Raw genomic sequence first — 13653 nt, 5'->3', positions numbered from 1 at the left:
ACAGTGGGATCACGAAAAACAACAAAGTCGGCAACCCTCGGTCCTCCTCTCGTCCCCCTTTCGCCAACTTCACACCGACGATGTGTTCCATTAATCTGATTGGATCTTCAAAGAAACCAAAGGAACCTCTAAAGTGTGAAACGAAAGAGGATTTCCAGCATACTTTGAATGATTGAATATATCAAAGTGTGTGTGTATGTGTGTGTGTGGGTGCAAAACTGCCAGGAAATAAAGAAATAACGAAGAAGTCAATCACGGACGGGCAACATAATACCATGTGTGCGTATTATGATTCACGAGTCAGTCAGAAACTGGCACCAGCGCAGAGCGAATGTGACAATCGGGGAGAATGAGCAAGAAGTAGGCAAAGAACAGGCAGATACTTTTACAGCTCAATAGACAAAGACGCAAAACTGTAACAATGAGACAGTAATTCACAAAAAGCCTGTGATGTTCAGCAGAGGAAGCTGTGGAGGAGGAGGAGGACTGTGATGTCTCAGGCACGACGCTGACACTTGTCTAAACTCAAAAGCTTTCACAGTCCTGATGATTCCACTCACTGCACCAACGCGGTTCAGTACTACAGTACAGTCCTGCTCAGACACGAACCCACTGCATTTCCATAGATTTACCTTTACATGCACCGGAGATCCAGGAAATGAAGACCAAATAAAGTGAGTGTGCTGTAAAATCGTCATCGGACACCACTCAGATAATCACATCAGTGAATCCGTACAAGCATTTTGACCAGTCGGTGAAACACACTCTAAAAGGAAGAGGAAAGGCAGAACAAAATGAGTGCGAAAAGTAGCACATTTCTATATGTGCTTATTTATAATCCTTTCTATTCAAAGTGAATATTTTATTTTACTTCCTTTGATATAAAATTTAGCAGTCGACGACACACAGGCACTGATACAAATATTCAAATATACACTATACATTTGCTTTTCACCACAACACTCTTACGATGTTTCAGACCTTTGCTCGTGGACAATTTCTCAAAGTTCCGTCATGTTTTCCTCGATGTGCTACACTTTTCATAATCACAAGTCAAATACATGATGACAATGATGATGATTATGGCCTAAATTTGACAATAGACTGCTGATTAGCTCCTCAGCTAACATACTTTAACTGACAGCTAGTTGGAAGCAGTCAAAGAATTAATATCACAGGTCTACTTTACTGTATAATCGCTTTCAAAATGGAAAACAGAAATCGCCTTAAAGGTAAGATCCTGGAAAAACAGTTGGAGCAGGCTACATTTTTAATTAAAATGTCCAAGCCCCTTACGTCAGACTTTTTGTGTATATTTAAAGAACTTTTTGTGTATATTTTACATATTATTTGTGTATATTTTAAGTATTTTTCGTATTAGTACTTTTTGTGTGTATATTTTAATTAGTGTTTGTGTATATTTTAATTAGTTTTTGTGTATATTTCAAGAACCTTTTGTTTATATTTTAAGTATTTTTCATGTACATTGTTTAGTAATTTTCGTGTATATTTTAAGTATTATTTGTGTATATTTTAAGTAGTTTTGTGTATATTTTAAGAACTCTGTGTGTATTTTCGTGTATATTTTAAGTACTTTTTGTGTACATTTTAAGTATTTTTCGTGTATATTTTAAGCACTTTTTGTGTATATTTTAAGTAGTTTTGTGTATATTTTAAGAACATTTTGTGTATATTTTTCGTGTGTATTTTAATTGCCTTTTGTATATATTTCAAGTATTTTTTGTGTATATTTGATGTACTTTTTGTGTATATTTTAAGTACTTTTTATGTATACATACATTGGTTACAATTGTTGAAGAGGATTTTAAGCAATACAGTAAAAATGCTCCAGAAAAGCACAGTTTTCAGAGTGTTGTTCTTAATGCACATGATAACCCTATGGGCTATACTGTAGCATGACTATAGTAAAGTGTTCCTTCATTTATTTTTTCCAGCTTCTTAAACATTCATGAGTTCCTAATGGCAATATGTGGTTCTCATTCACATGGGAAGATATGAGAGTCAAGGAAAGGTCATGGAACAATATGCATATGACGACATCCATTTCATCTTTCCCACAGTCATAACAAATCAACTCCTGTTCAGTTTCTGCTGCGGCGCTGATAACGCGCGGCCATCGCATCATCTCTCTTCCACTTGACACCAGACGGAGCGTCCGGCGTCATATCAGGGAAATAACTTCTGTAAAGCCGTTTCCCTCGTCTGCGCTGATAAATTGTGCAGTGAAGCACTTCATGAGTTCTCTTCAATCAAAAAAGCAACAATACTACTACACAGATACTAGAATGCATGAAATACAATATTTATTAGTCGCTACACATTCATTTGCACGCAGTCTCCTTCATTGACAACCCTACAGCATTTCACATGCATTGTTTATTTATTACTTTTATATTTTTTGTCTGCAGTAGTGTTATTGTTGTTATTCAGTCGGATTAATGCCATTCATAGTCGGATTACTCTCTCATGTTTGAGCTTAGTCAGACTGGAGTCAGATTTGTGTGTTCCGTGTCTTTGAACTACGTACGAAACCGTCCATCTCGCTGTTCGCTCTGCTGACGTAAAGGGTCAACAAGAAACTGATTCAATACGCACTAGCTAATAGACAGATTCAGATAGATAAGGCGTCACCCACAGAGGCGGAGTCGGACAAACCAATAAATCAATTTTATCTTGGCAAGTAGTCCGATTGCCTGTCTTAGTCAGACTATGGCTTTAGCAGGATTAAACTCTGCATACGTGTAAACGTGGTGGTGTTGGAAGTTTGGTTCTGTTGGCTGTGCTTGCCATTAAAAGCGCTACGATTGATTTCCCTTAAATTTTCCTTTTTACATGCCAAAGGAAGTAGTACTTTTAGCGTGACTAACATTTCCTACATCATCAACATCAACATCATTCCAAGGCCGGTAAAAAAAAACCTCCAACTCCTGATCTTCCCTGAAAAAGATGAAATGTTTGGGTTTTGACATTTGAAAGTCTGATTAAACAGGAAGATGAAACATTGTGCAATCAATCTGATTGGACGTGACAGTGGCAAGGTCCCTTTGATTGGATGTTTAACTGCTGACATTGATTGATGAGTCATCCCCGGCAGATTTACCCACTGCTGCTGCCGCTGCCGCCAGTGGGTCGATTTCTCCTTGGAATAAAAACATCAGCTGAATTGCGGCGGTCGACGCGGACGAGACCATCAGTGGTGGGCGGAAATTAAAATTGTCTGTTCTTTTAAAAATCCCAAATCTATATAAATGGAAAATGACAACAGCTCTCTCGGAGAAGGCTGAGGAGTGGTACAGAGACACTCACATGCATGGAGACGCACTGCTGCTCAACCCTACAGGTCATTTTATTTAATTTATAATGGAATAAGGCTTAACATCTCCGCTTAACTGCTCCTTGCACAGCCAGTGGGGGAAAAAATAAACCCTCCCCCATAGACATGGATTTGAGTAAAGCCAGTGTGGTAAAATAGAGGCAGTTGAAATAAGGTTTTTCTATACTTTTATAGATGAATTAGTGAATTAAAAACTCTTATTTGAATAAGAAAATCAGTGTGTGTGTGTGTGTGTGTGTGTGTGTTGTTCTGCAATCTTTCACGTACACCGCGCGACTGAAAGTTTTCGACCAAACGAGCCAAACAGCTTGCTTGTGAATTCTAGCTCTCAGAGCTCACAAGTTCTCTGTCTGCAGACAGAAAAACTACAGCAGGGCTTTTGGTTTCCGGACACAATTTTACACTCGGGGCAGGAAACGCTGTCATTCTCTGCATTAGACACGTTTATTTTATTTTTTTCAATATCTAATGTCCTGATGGGTCGTCGTGGTAATCCACGGTAATGTGATTGGCGACTGTCTCGCTATAGTGGCCTATTTTATCGTAAGTTAACATGGCCGACGTGGCTTAACTGTGTACATTTTCACCCACGCGTGGGGGTCCATGTAGTAACGTTTAAGACAAACACAGCACGGGGCTTCAGGGTGGAGAGCAGCTCGGCCTCTTATTGTACGCAGGGTCGTCATGGCAACACAACAAGGAAGAGGTGCACCCACAGAGAAGACATATGACCCCTCCCCATGATAGAATCATCAGGTAGCATCACAGTACAGTATAAAGGACACACACACGGGTTTGTGTGGCTATTCTTCTTAGGACAGACAGCTTTAACACTTAACCTTAACTAGAACCAGTTAACCCTTTAACACTGAGTGTATTGAAGACGACACATATTCACAACCGCACTTGCATTACCATAATTACGCAACGGTTTGTGCTGTCGGAAAAAATCAAACAGTTTCTGAAAGCTAAGTTGCACGTCAAAGTCAAGAGTTGGAAAAAACGCCTGTACATAGTTTTCCATTTTTTGGCCTGTTTTTGCAAATTAAGACAAAAACTCAAACAAATGTGACTTTAAATATGTTTTATACTGTTCAAAATTCAAATGTAACATGTTTTTCTTCATTTTATATTGTTAACTGCCAGATATTCTGGAAAAATGGGCAAAATCACTCACAGGACATTTTCTGGTTAAAGGTTTAATGCCAAACCCTAACCTGACTCCAACCCGAATCCGTAAAAATTTGGTTCCACCTCATTAAGACCAGGTTGTGGTTCTCCTGGTACCTGACAAGGTCAGTGTTTTAATGCCATAAGTCAAACTCCTTATTCAGGAAAAATCTATCTGGATCTAAAGAACTCCCGACAGACACAGGACAATCCTGTAAGTAACAGGATAGGGGGGAGCTGCATTTACCCTTGAGCACAAAACACTTTATAAATAACTAAGAGACACATGCCAGTGGCTCATTGACATTATCATTCCAACACACACACACAGACATCGACACACACGCACACAAAGACAGAGCCGTTCCTATGAATCTTAAAAGTTGTGGACACCCTGAAAAGAAAAGTACACACAGCACAGATTACAGACGTCCGCCTCTGAATGCTAACCATCAACTTACGCAGCTGCTGCGTAAAATGGAAAAGACACCGTCCTGCACACTTGACAGTGTGACAGTGAAGCCAAGGACACGACAAGAGACAGGAGAGGAGGAAGAAGGAATGGAAAAGGGAGTGTGGTACTGTTCGTTCAGGGAAAATGGTGTGCGCTTTTTTATAGCAATCACTTTCAAACATCAGAGAGTATAATAAAATGATAGAAAGTCAAATAAAAGTACAACTATGGGACAGACAGGTTATTGGAAATTGGACAAAAAGGACTGAAAATGTACAACGATTCTTTATGTACTTTGTTCCGCAAACTACATGTACAGCTACAGTATTTTTCTAAATAAAACTAGTTTTTTCTTCATTTTAAACTGTTCATACACTATTTTAACATTACAGAAATGTGTAAATTGTAAATAACTGCCAGATATTCAAAGTTATTCTGGAAAAATGGGCAAAAGCAACTTACTCACAGGACATTTTATGGCCCGTTTATGGTTAAAATAAGCAAAAATTATGTTGGTTTAATAAGAAAAGTGAGGTAGAGGAGGCCACTGAAAGATGTCCATGCACGATTCTGATATAATTCAGAGTGAAAGTCCTAAAAATAACTCTTATTCTTACTCTAAGAGTCTTTTATTAGTTAAAATACTATCGTTGTTTCAAATGAAAAAGTAGTAGCACGTGTCTATATACATCAAGTCAAACAATATGGCTGAAGCACATCAACAGTACAGTCTAAGAAATGCTGTTTTATTTTGATATATTATTACGTCAAAAGCACAGAACTGTGTCCAATACTCATTTTCTACTCCCTAAGTAACAAAATAATGGGTAAGAAATTGCATAGGAAACAAAGGATTGTTTTGACACTGAAGTGTACTCAATATGGTCAAATGGAGAATTCTTCCCTGAATCATATCTCGACCCATGTCCCTGGACAAGTATTGAATTGTCCCCCAAGGGACAGACGCACAGCCTTGGTGCAACATATAGGTGACACATAAAATGGAAATGTGTTACTTCTATATCAATAAGGTCATCTGACTGAGGAAAGAACCGAAGCGAAGATGACCGTCGATCCAAGTCAAAACGCTTTAATTGTCCCCCGAGGGACAGTTTAAGGCAAACAGAGTGCACAGAGACACTGTCCACCATCGAGGACAAGACTCAAATACAAGGACATTATAACGATATAGACAAATATATAGATATAGATCAAAAACACTAAATCAATAAATGAATGCGAGTCTTTTTTATTCTCTCAGCTTCTGAGCACATTTTACACACTCAGGAACCTAGAAAACCCATCATTCTTCATTATCTCTGGGTGTCAGCGGGCAATAGCGGCAAATCTGCTTTGAGACTAAGGCAGATGAAGAATAATCAAATATTTTACATCAGCATTTTTCCCCCCAGATGTCTTATTTTCTACTATATACTGTAAGTGTAGTGTACATTTAATTATCACAGTTATGTGTGTGTGTACAGTAGTACAGTCTCTTGGGGTCTGTCCTAAACTGACCCCAAGCTTTTGTGATAACATCGTTATTCTGCAGAGCTGCAACCTCAACCTGCCGTTACCAAGGCGATGAAGTGAGCTTTTCACATTCCACTTCAAATGCATTACAGGATATATGTGTGTGTGTGTGTGTGTGTGTGTGTGTGTGTGTGTGTGTGTGTCGGCTTATTGCACATTCCCATACAGTACATGAGAATGGCAGTATCTGTCTGCAGTTTGTGTGAGGCCATGCTTTTGTATGCATGAGCATGCATCTGCAGTGGGGCTGATTGTTCAGGGTTAACAAGCCATAATGGTCAATGAGTGGTCACTTTTTCCTTTTTTTTTTTCAAACCACTGTATTTCCTCTGCAGTGTAGTGAAGTGTAAATACTCATGTGTGTCCATGTGTGTGAGTGAGTGAATATAAGGGAGCTTATCAGCTGACAGAGATTCACAGCCGCAAGGCACGAGTGACACACAAACGCAGCTAAAAGACAAAGCACACACAGCCAACAGCTTAACATTGTGTTAGAAAAATAAAATATTGCCTTAGTCTGACTAAAATCGTCCATTTAAAACACATTGAATTTCTCAAAGATGACACCCAGATAGTATGTCGCGCCATATTTGCGAAACATTTAAAAGGATACCAAACTAACCGTCACATCCCAGTTTTCAGCTCTCCTTAATCAAATTAAGGCTGAAGTCTGACTAAAGGCTATACTTCCGCGCACATGCTGAGGAGAAAATCTATTTATCGGCCGTGTACCACTGACTCCACCTCCATAGGTGGCGCTGTATCTCTGTAAAAGTTAGTATGAAATTTCCTGTTGACCTTTACATCACAGAAAAACAAACAGCAAACAGCGATATGGACGGTGAGATGGAGGGTGCTGTAGTTCTGTATGTTCCGTACTTGCTGTACATGCTAATCATGATACATATTGCCGAAGAAAGACGCCACCACCTGCACCGTACGATTTCCACCAACTTCGTCTCCTTCTACTTCCAGGTCAAAGAATCCAGTCCGACTAACCGTATACATGCAGGAGTAATTGGACTATGAATCGCATTATACAGGTATGTTAGTCCGACTAAGACTAGCTCAATTTTAGTTGGACTAACGTGTTTATTTCCACTTACTTACTAACTTAGTCCGACTAAAATCAGACTTTTTTATCATGCATGTAAACGCACCGAGTGGTCGATTTTAGTCAGACTAACATTAAGAAAACAGAATTTTGCCTTAGTCTGACTAAAATCAGACTTTTTAACATGCATGTAAATGCACCGAGTGGTCGATTTTAGTCAGACTAACATTATGATAACTGAATTATTGTCTTAGTCCTATTAAAATTGGAGTTTTAAAATGCATGTAAATGCACCGAGTGGTCGTTTTTAGTCAGACTAACATTATGATGATAACTGAATTATTGTCTTAGTCCGACTAAAATTGGACTTTTGCATGTAAAGAGTATCTGCTCCAAAGGGCCCGCCCCCTGAGATTTGACCCAGAAATACAAGAAGAAAGTGCTACACGGATGAAAACATAGCGATATCCAGACAGGTTGGAACAGGAGCACGTTGAAGAGTCAGGACTCACTTCACGTTCAATAAATCCATTCACCGCTAGAGATTGTGTACTGTGACGAGGACTACAGTAGGTTAACTGTGGAAAAAACTTCCAAATGTTCCTACTTTGAGCTGCTGATACAGAACCTTTTTTACAAATCACTGTGCTGACACATTTTGCATCAAAGGACAGTGTCCTAGCAGTGTCTTACATTATCTGTGTGTGTGTGTATGTGTGTGTGGAACTAAAAGCTAGGTCTCCAGGTAATGAGAACCAGGCCAAGTAAACTCTGGTAATGACTGCAGAGATATTATGCTCCTATTATACACCCGCTTTAGAAACTCAATGATGGATTTAATTGGACAAAACAAGCAGAAGTAATGTGTGTGTGTGTTTGCAGGCTTTCTTTATGGCTGTTATTGATGAGTAAATTAACTGAGATGAATGAAGTTTGTGGAGCCACATGAAGCAAGCTTATAATATTCATATTTAAAAAAAATAAATAAGAAGAAAGTAAACGTGACTCAAATGAAAATTGCTCATGAATATATCAATTAAATAATACGGAGGTAATGTAATCAAATTTAAATGAATAACTTTGTACTGTTTAGCAACTGTTGAATTACAAACGATTATGCAAACATATAAATTAATTCAGAATATAATTAATGTAGATTAACTGTGTTGTCACGGCACTGCGAGTGTGGACACATAGACAGATAATATTGTGTTTATTATTATTTTAATTTATATTAGTTTTTTTTTAACTATTTTCAAGTAAGATTGTAATTTCAAAATGAGTCAACAGTTGCTGCATGTTTCTAAAGAATGGTTTTCACTGAGCAGTGGAAACATGTGAATCAGTGTGTGTGGAGGGAAATGTGACCAAGCAACGAAGACATTGTAAAACAACTATGAATGGACGGCAGCAAAGGAACAAGGACGACAGGAAATTAAAGACACAGTGTGATTCAACATCAAAGAAAATGTAAATCCAGAAAAAAACGGGTTTGAGAGGGGTCAAAGCAAACTGAATGGCGCGCTCTCGCGCAGAGTGAGCCACGATCAGCAGCACCTTCACGACTGCAGGTCTGTTTGCTCAGTGACGTCAGCGACCTCCACGTGAAGAGCTCGGGAGTCCTCGACACAAAACTGAGACACAACTGTGGCAAAGCGGCACGACAAATGTGGACGTGGCTAACAGGTGCGGGGCGGGCTGAGAGCGACAGTTGGAGTGCAAATGCCAGGACAACATTAACCTCAAATAGAGGCAAACATTTATTACAAATCAAAATGCTATTACAGGAATATGGTTACACAACCTGTAGTTTAGAGCTACTTCAGCTCCCTGCAACGGCAAAAAAATGATTCATTTGTGTGCCCTTGGAGATAAAGCTCTCCCATTCTGCGTGCATGTCGGTCTTTTAAAGCCACCGCAATGCACTGTTCACGTCGACTATTTTTCCACCCACATTGTCGCGGACTTGCGCGCATTGTGAACGTCGGGCTCGCACAGACAATGCAGCGCGTGTGTGTTTAAGAGCGGGTCCGTGTCATCACATCGGAGGAACATGTGCATCTGTGTGTACATCCTCACCGTGAATGCTGCTAATGAGCAGATGATGACTGGGCTGCAAACACGCAGACGGCAGGTAGGGAAAAAGACACGTACAGTGACCCCAAGGTTGGCATGCTGGGATTGGCAAACAGATGTCCTTGCAGGGCGACCGCGGTGATGAAGATGCTGCTAAATTGCAGCCCGGAGAAGTGAGAAACGTAGTGGAGAAAGTGATAAAAGAAACGCACACGGGAGGTTGGAATGATGAAAGCGATGAAGAATGGATGGACATTTGTAAGCCCACTTTGCTCTTTTCACCTCAAGTGAGAAGATGTTACATAAAGCAAAAGAAAAATATCATAGATGGTGTGTAAATAAAGAGACATGTGGGCAATGTGGTGATAACTGACACCCGTATTCTCTATAATGGCCAGCAGGTGGTCAACCATCTGCAAAGTACATTATTGTCCCATATGAGGTGCTTCTCCAAGTCACGGAAGGATCAAGGCTGAATTTCAAAGATGTTAGATCAATAAGAACCCTGCTGAAGGGCTGTTCCATCGCGCAGGGTCCTTCTACTCTCTTAAAGGTACGGTTGGAGATCAGTTGGAGCAGACTATATTTTGAATTCAAAAGTCCAAGCCCCCTTTCTTCAGAGTTCCCTCCTAAGCTCCGCCTACAGAGCGCAACGAACACAGATCCACGAGCACCGGGTATCATCGGTAACCTTCGGTACTTGAACGTGATGATGGAAAAACAACAAATACTCTAAAAAGTTCACAAAGACATACATTTCACCTACTCCTAACCCTACCTTTAAGGACAGTTCAGACAGGAAAATTACAAGGTTCAACACATTGGGAAATCGTTGTGCAGACATTTTAATCCCAGCATTTAAAAAAAAAAAAAAAAAGAGCGGAGCTGTGGGTCAATATGCATTTAATCGTTCAATGACGCAGAGACACAATTTATGTGCCCCTAGAATGCCATTAAGTCTCTTTAGGACATGATTCAGAAAGATCCTCTCTCTCAGGAGGGATCATTGACTTTTTTAAAAGCACCTGCTTTCGATTCTGGCTTCAAAAAATCCCAAGATGTCACAGACTTCAACTTGCTTCAAAACTACCATTGCGTGACATCTGAGGTTGGTTTACCACTCAACAAATATGCATATTTTCTTTATTTTTTTGTTTGACGAAAATGAAAGCTACAGTTTCATGTTTTCATTTCTTTGGCTCTTTGAATGTGACTGAACAGTTAATGAGTCATCAGTGAGCTTTAGAGGTGATAATATTATGCAAATGTTGTCGTCTTAAATCAGAGCTAAGCATCGAGTTCTGAACTTTTGATTTTGCTTCTGCAAAAAAAGTAACTAAATATATATATAAATATATATGCATATACATATGTACATATGTACATACATACATACATATATACGTACATACGTACATACATACATATATACGTACATACGTACATACATACGTACATACATATATACGTACATACATACATGTACATACGTACGTATATATACACACAAACATACGTATATATACACAAACATATATGTATATACACAAATATACATATACACATATATATATGTATATACACACACATGTATATATACATATATATATACACATACATATATATACATATATATAAACAAAAGCCAAAAGCAGCAAATGTTCTGCTTGAGAAATGATCAAAACTGATGAGTTGCCTGTCGATGTACTGACATGTTTTCATTGATATACCAATTTTCCGTTTCACCACTGGTTTCTGTACAGTAGGTGAAGAAATCGGTCCTGATCCTAATAAAAGCTGCCAGTGTCAGGTTTTCATGTCGTTCTCTTTTTTTTTTGCTGTCAAGGAAACTTTTGACAAATTTAGTTTGGAAACTTAATGCTCAGCGGTTTCGGAAGGGACAAGGTTTACATAAGCAGAGAGAGAAAAAAAAAAGTGAATATGGAAAAAAAAAAAAAAAGAGAAAGATACTGCAGTGGATTTCAGATTCAATTTGGATGGCAGATCTGTGAAGATGCAGCCCGTGGCTGTGTCCTGTGGGCCTCCCACACAGCCAGAAGCCAACTAGTTGTGTGGGAGTGAGATAGACTGATTGAAATTCGCCTCAAAGCTCCGCCGCTCGGCCTTTTCTGACATGCAGAGGGGTAGACTTTGTCTGATTACTTCATGAGGTGAAAAGAACAGACTGGGCTCACTTTCGCTGGACTTTCATGTCCTGTTATTTTCCCCCGGCTGCTTGGTGTGGCAGCCTTGATCTGTGGCGGGATGCAGTATAATGTTTGTGTGGTGGGAAGGAACGGAGAGAGCGAGAGAGACATACAGAGAAACATACAGAAAAATAAAAATAAACCCGAGTATAGTGACAGTACCAGGCAAAAAAACAAAACATGGAAGAGCCGTGATGTATTCGGCTGCTTTTGGCTGCATGCTTGACAGGCCAGTGATTCATCATTACTCACAGGAAGATTTTGGTAACGGTAGGAAATAGTTTCACATGTTACAACGGACGATCATGTGTTGAATTCAGAGGAACGCAACAAAACAAAAACTCCACTCGCCGCCTGTTTGGACACCTGAAACTAGAACTAGACATTCCTCTGACTTTTTAAAAAACCTCATTAAACGTGTTTATTATATATATTTTTGTGTACATGCTTTGTTCCTTCAGCTCTCCAGCTGAGAATAATCTAATTTGCATCCTTGCGGTTTATTTATTTTCTATCAAATACGGAGCATTAACACCTTTTATTGGGCCCAGGGAGTTCATAGAGGGCTCCTAATAAAAGTATGGTTTAAATTAAGTCAGCGTGTGTGTGTGAATGTGTGTGTGTGTGTGTGTGAAAGAGAGGGAGAGACGGTGCAGACAGAGAAAGCACAGCTGGTTATATCACAGGGTCTGCTTCCTCTCCACGGGCTTTCTGCTTCCTGTTGTGTTGCTATGGTGCTGTGTACAAAAGAGGACAAGCTACTATTCTCCAGGAAACCATAAATAATTGATTGGCAAGTGGCTTAATCAGCCCTGAGGCTGGCTGGCAATTCCACAGCTAATTCCACAGCTGGCTATAAATAACTCATTACGCTAATTATGGTATGTAAGCACAGAGCTCACCTGCAAGAGCAAACACACTCAAGCATGACTACTGTGGGCTCGAGCACAGCGTCCATATGGCGGTGTTCGACGTATGAAGCTCCATCATCAGCAGCTACTGCTTTCATCTCTGCTGCCTGGATGAACCAGTGAGCGCAGCTAATTTCATAACTCATGCCTGGAAAACGTTGAAGTGTGGCGGCCCGACGACGAGAATGTTTGTGGCAAATGATTGTTTGCTAAAGATAAACCGCTCAAACTCCCGACGCCTTGACACGGACGTTGAATGTGATTCCCTGTGACACGGACCTATCAGAGCACCGCGACGCGCGCGTCTCCTGCTGCGATTCTGACACATCTCACTCCCACGCTCGCGTTGACGGAGCCCGTCGTCTAAGACGGCCAGCGGTGACATGCAGATTCGAATTACGGTAAAGCAAAAGAAAAAGCACTTAAGAGACCTGGGAGAGGTCCTGTCTCCTCTGGGCAAAGCAATAATGACCTTACTGTCTCTGTCCATGTCTATAGCACTTCAGTCTTTTTCAATCACGTCCAGACTTCCTGCTAATGACAGGAAGTGCTGGTAATGCATGAGAAGGAGTCGTACGCCACGTCGCATTTCAGGGGGAAAACACCCCTCGATCTGAAGATGCTTATTGCTTGCTGAGGACAAGATGACAGATGCAGATACTGAGTGAATGAATCAAAAGGCAACACTCAAACAAACACACACACACGCATCCTTTTTAGGTCCTGAGGCAGCAGCACGGTCCTTTCTGAAAACCCGGTGTTAAAACCCCACGAAGGCAGATTTATTCTCCAAACTGACCACTACATCTCTGCTATTCATCCAATTTGAGGATCTCATGACTTGAAGTAGATATCGTAAAGATTTGTTAAGATCATACCAAAATGTCAATCTG

Source organism: Microchirus variegatus, assembly GCF_963457635.1.
Source record: "Microchirus variegatus genome assembly, chromosome: 20".
Taxonomy (NCBI): domain Eukaryota; kingdom Metazoa; phylum Chordata; class Actinopteri; order Pleuronectiformes; family Soleidae; genus Microchirus; species Microchirus variegatus.
Note: the sequence above shows the minus strand (reverse complement) of the source record.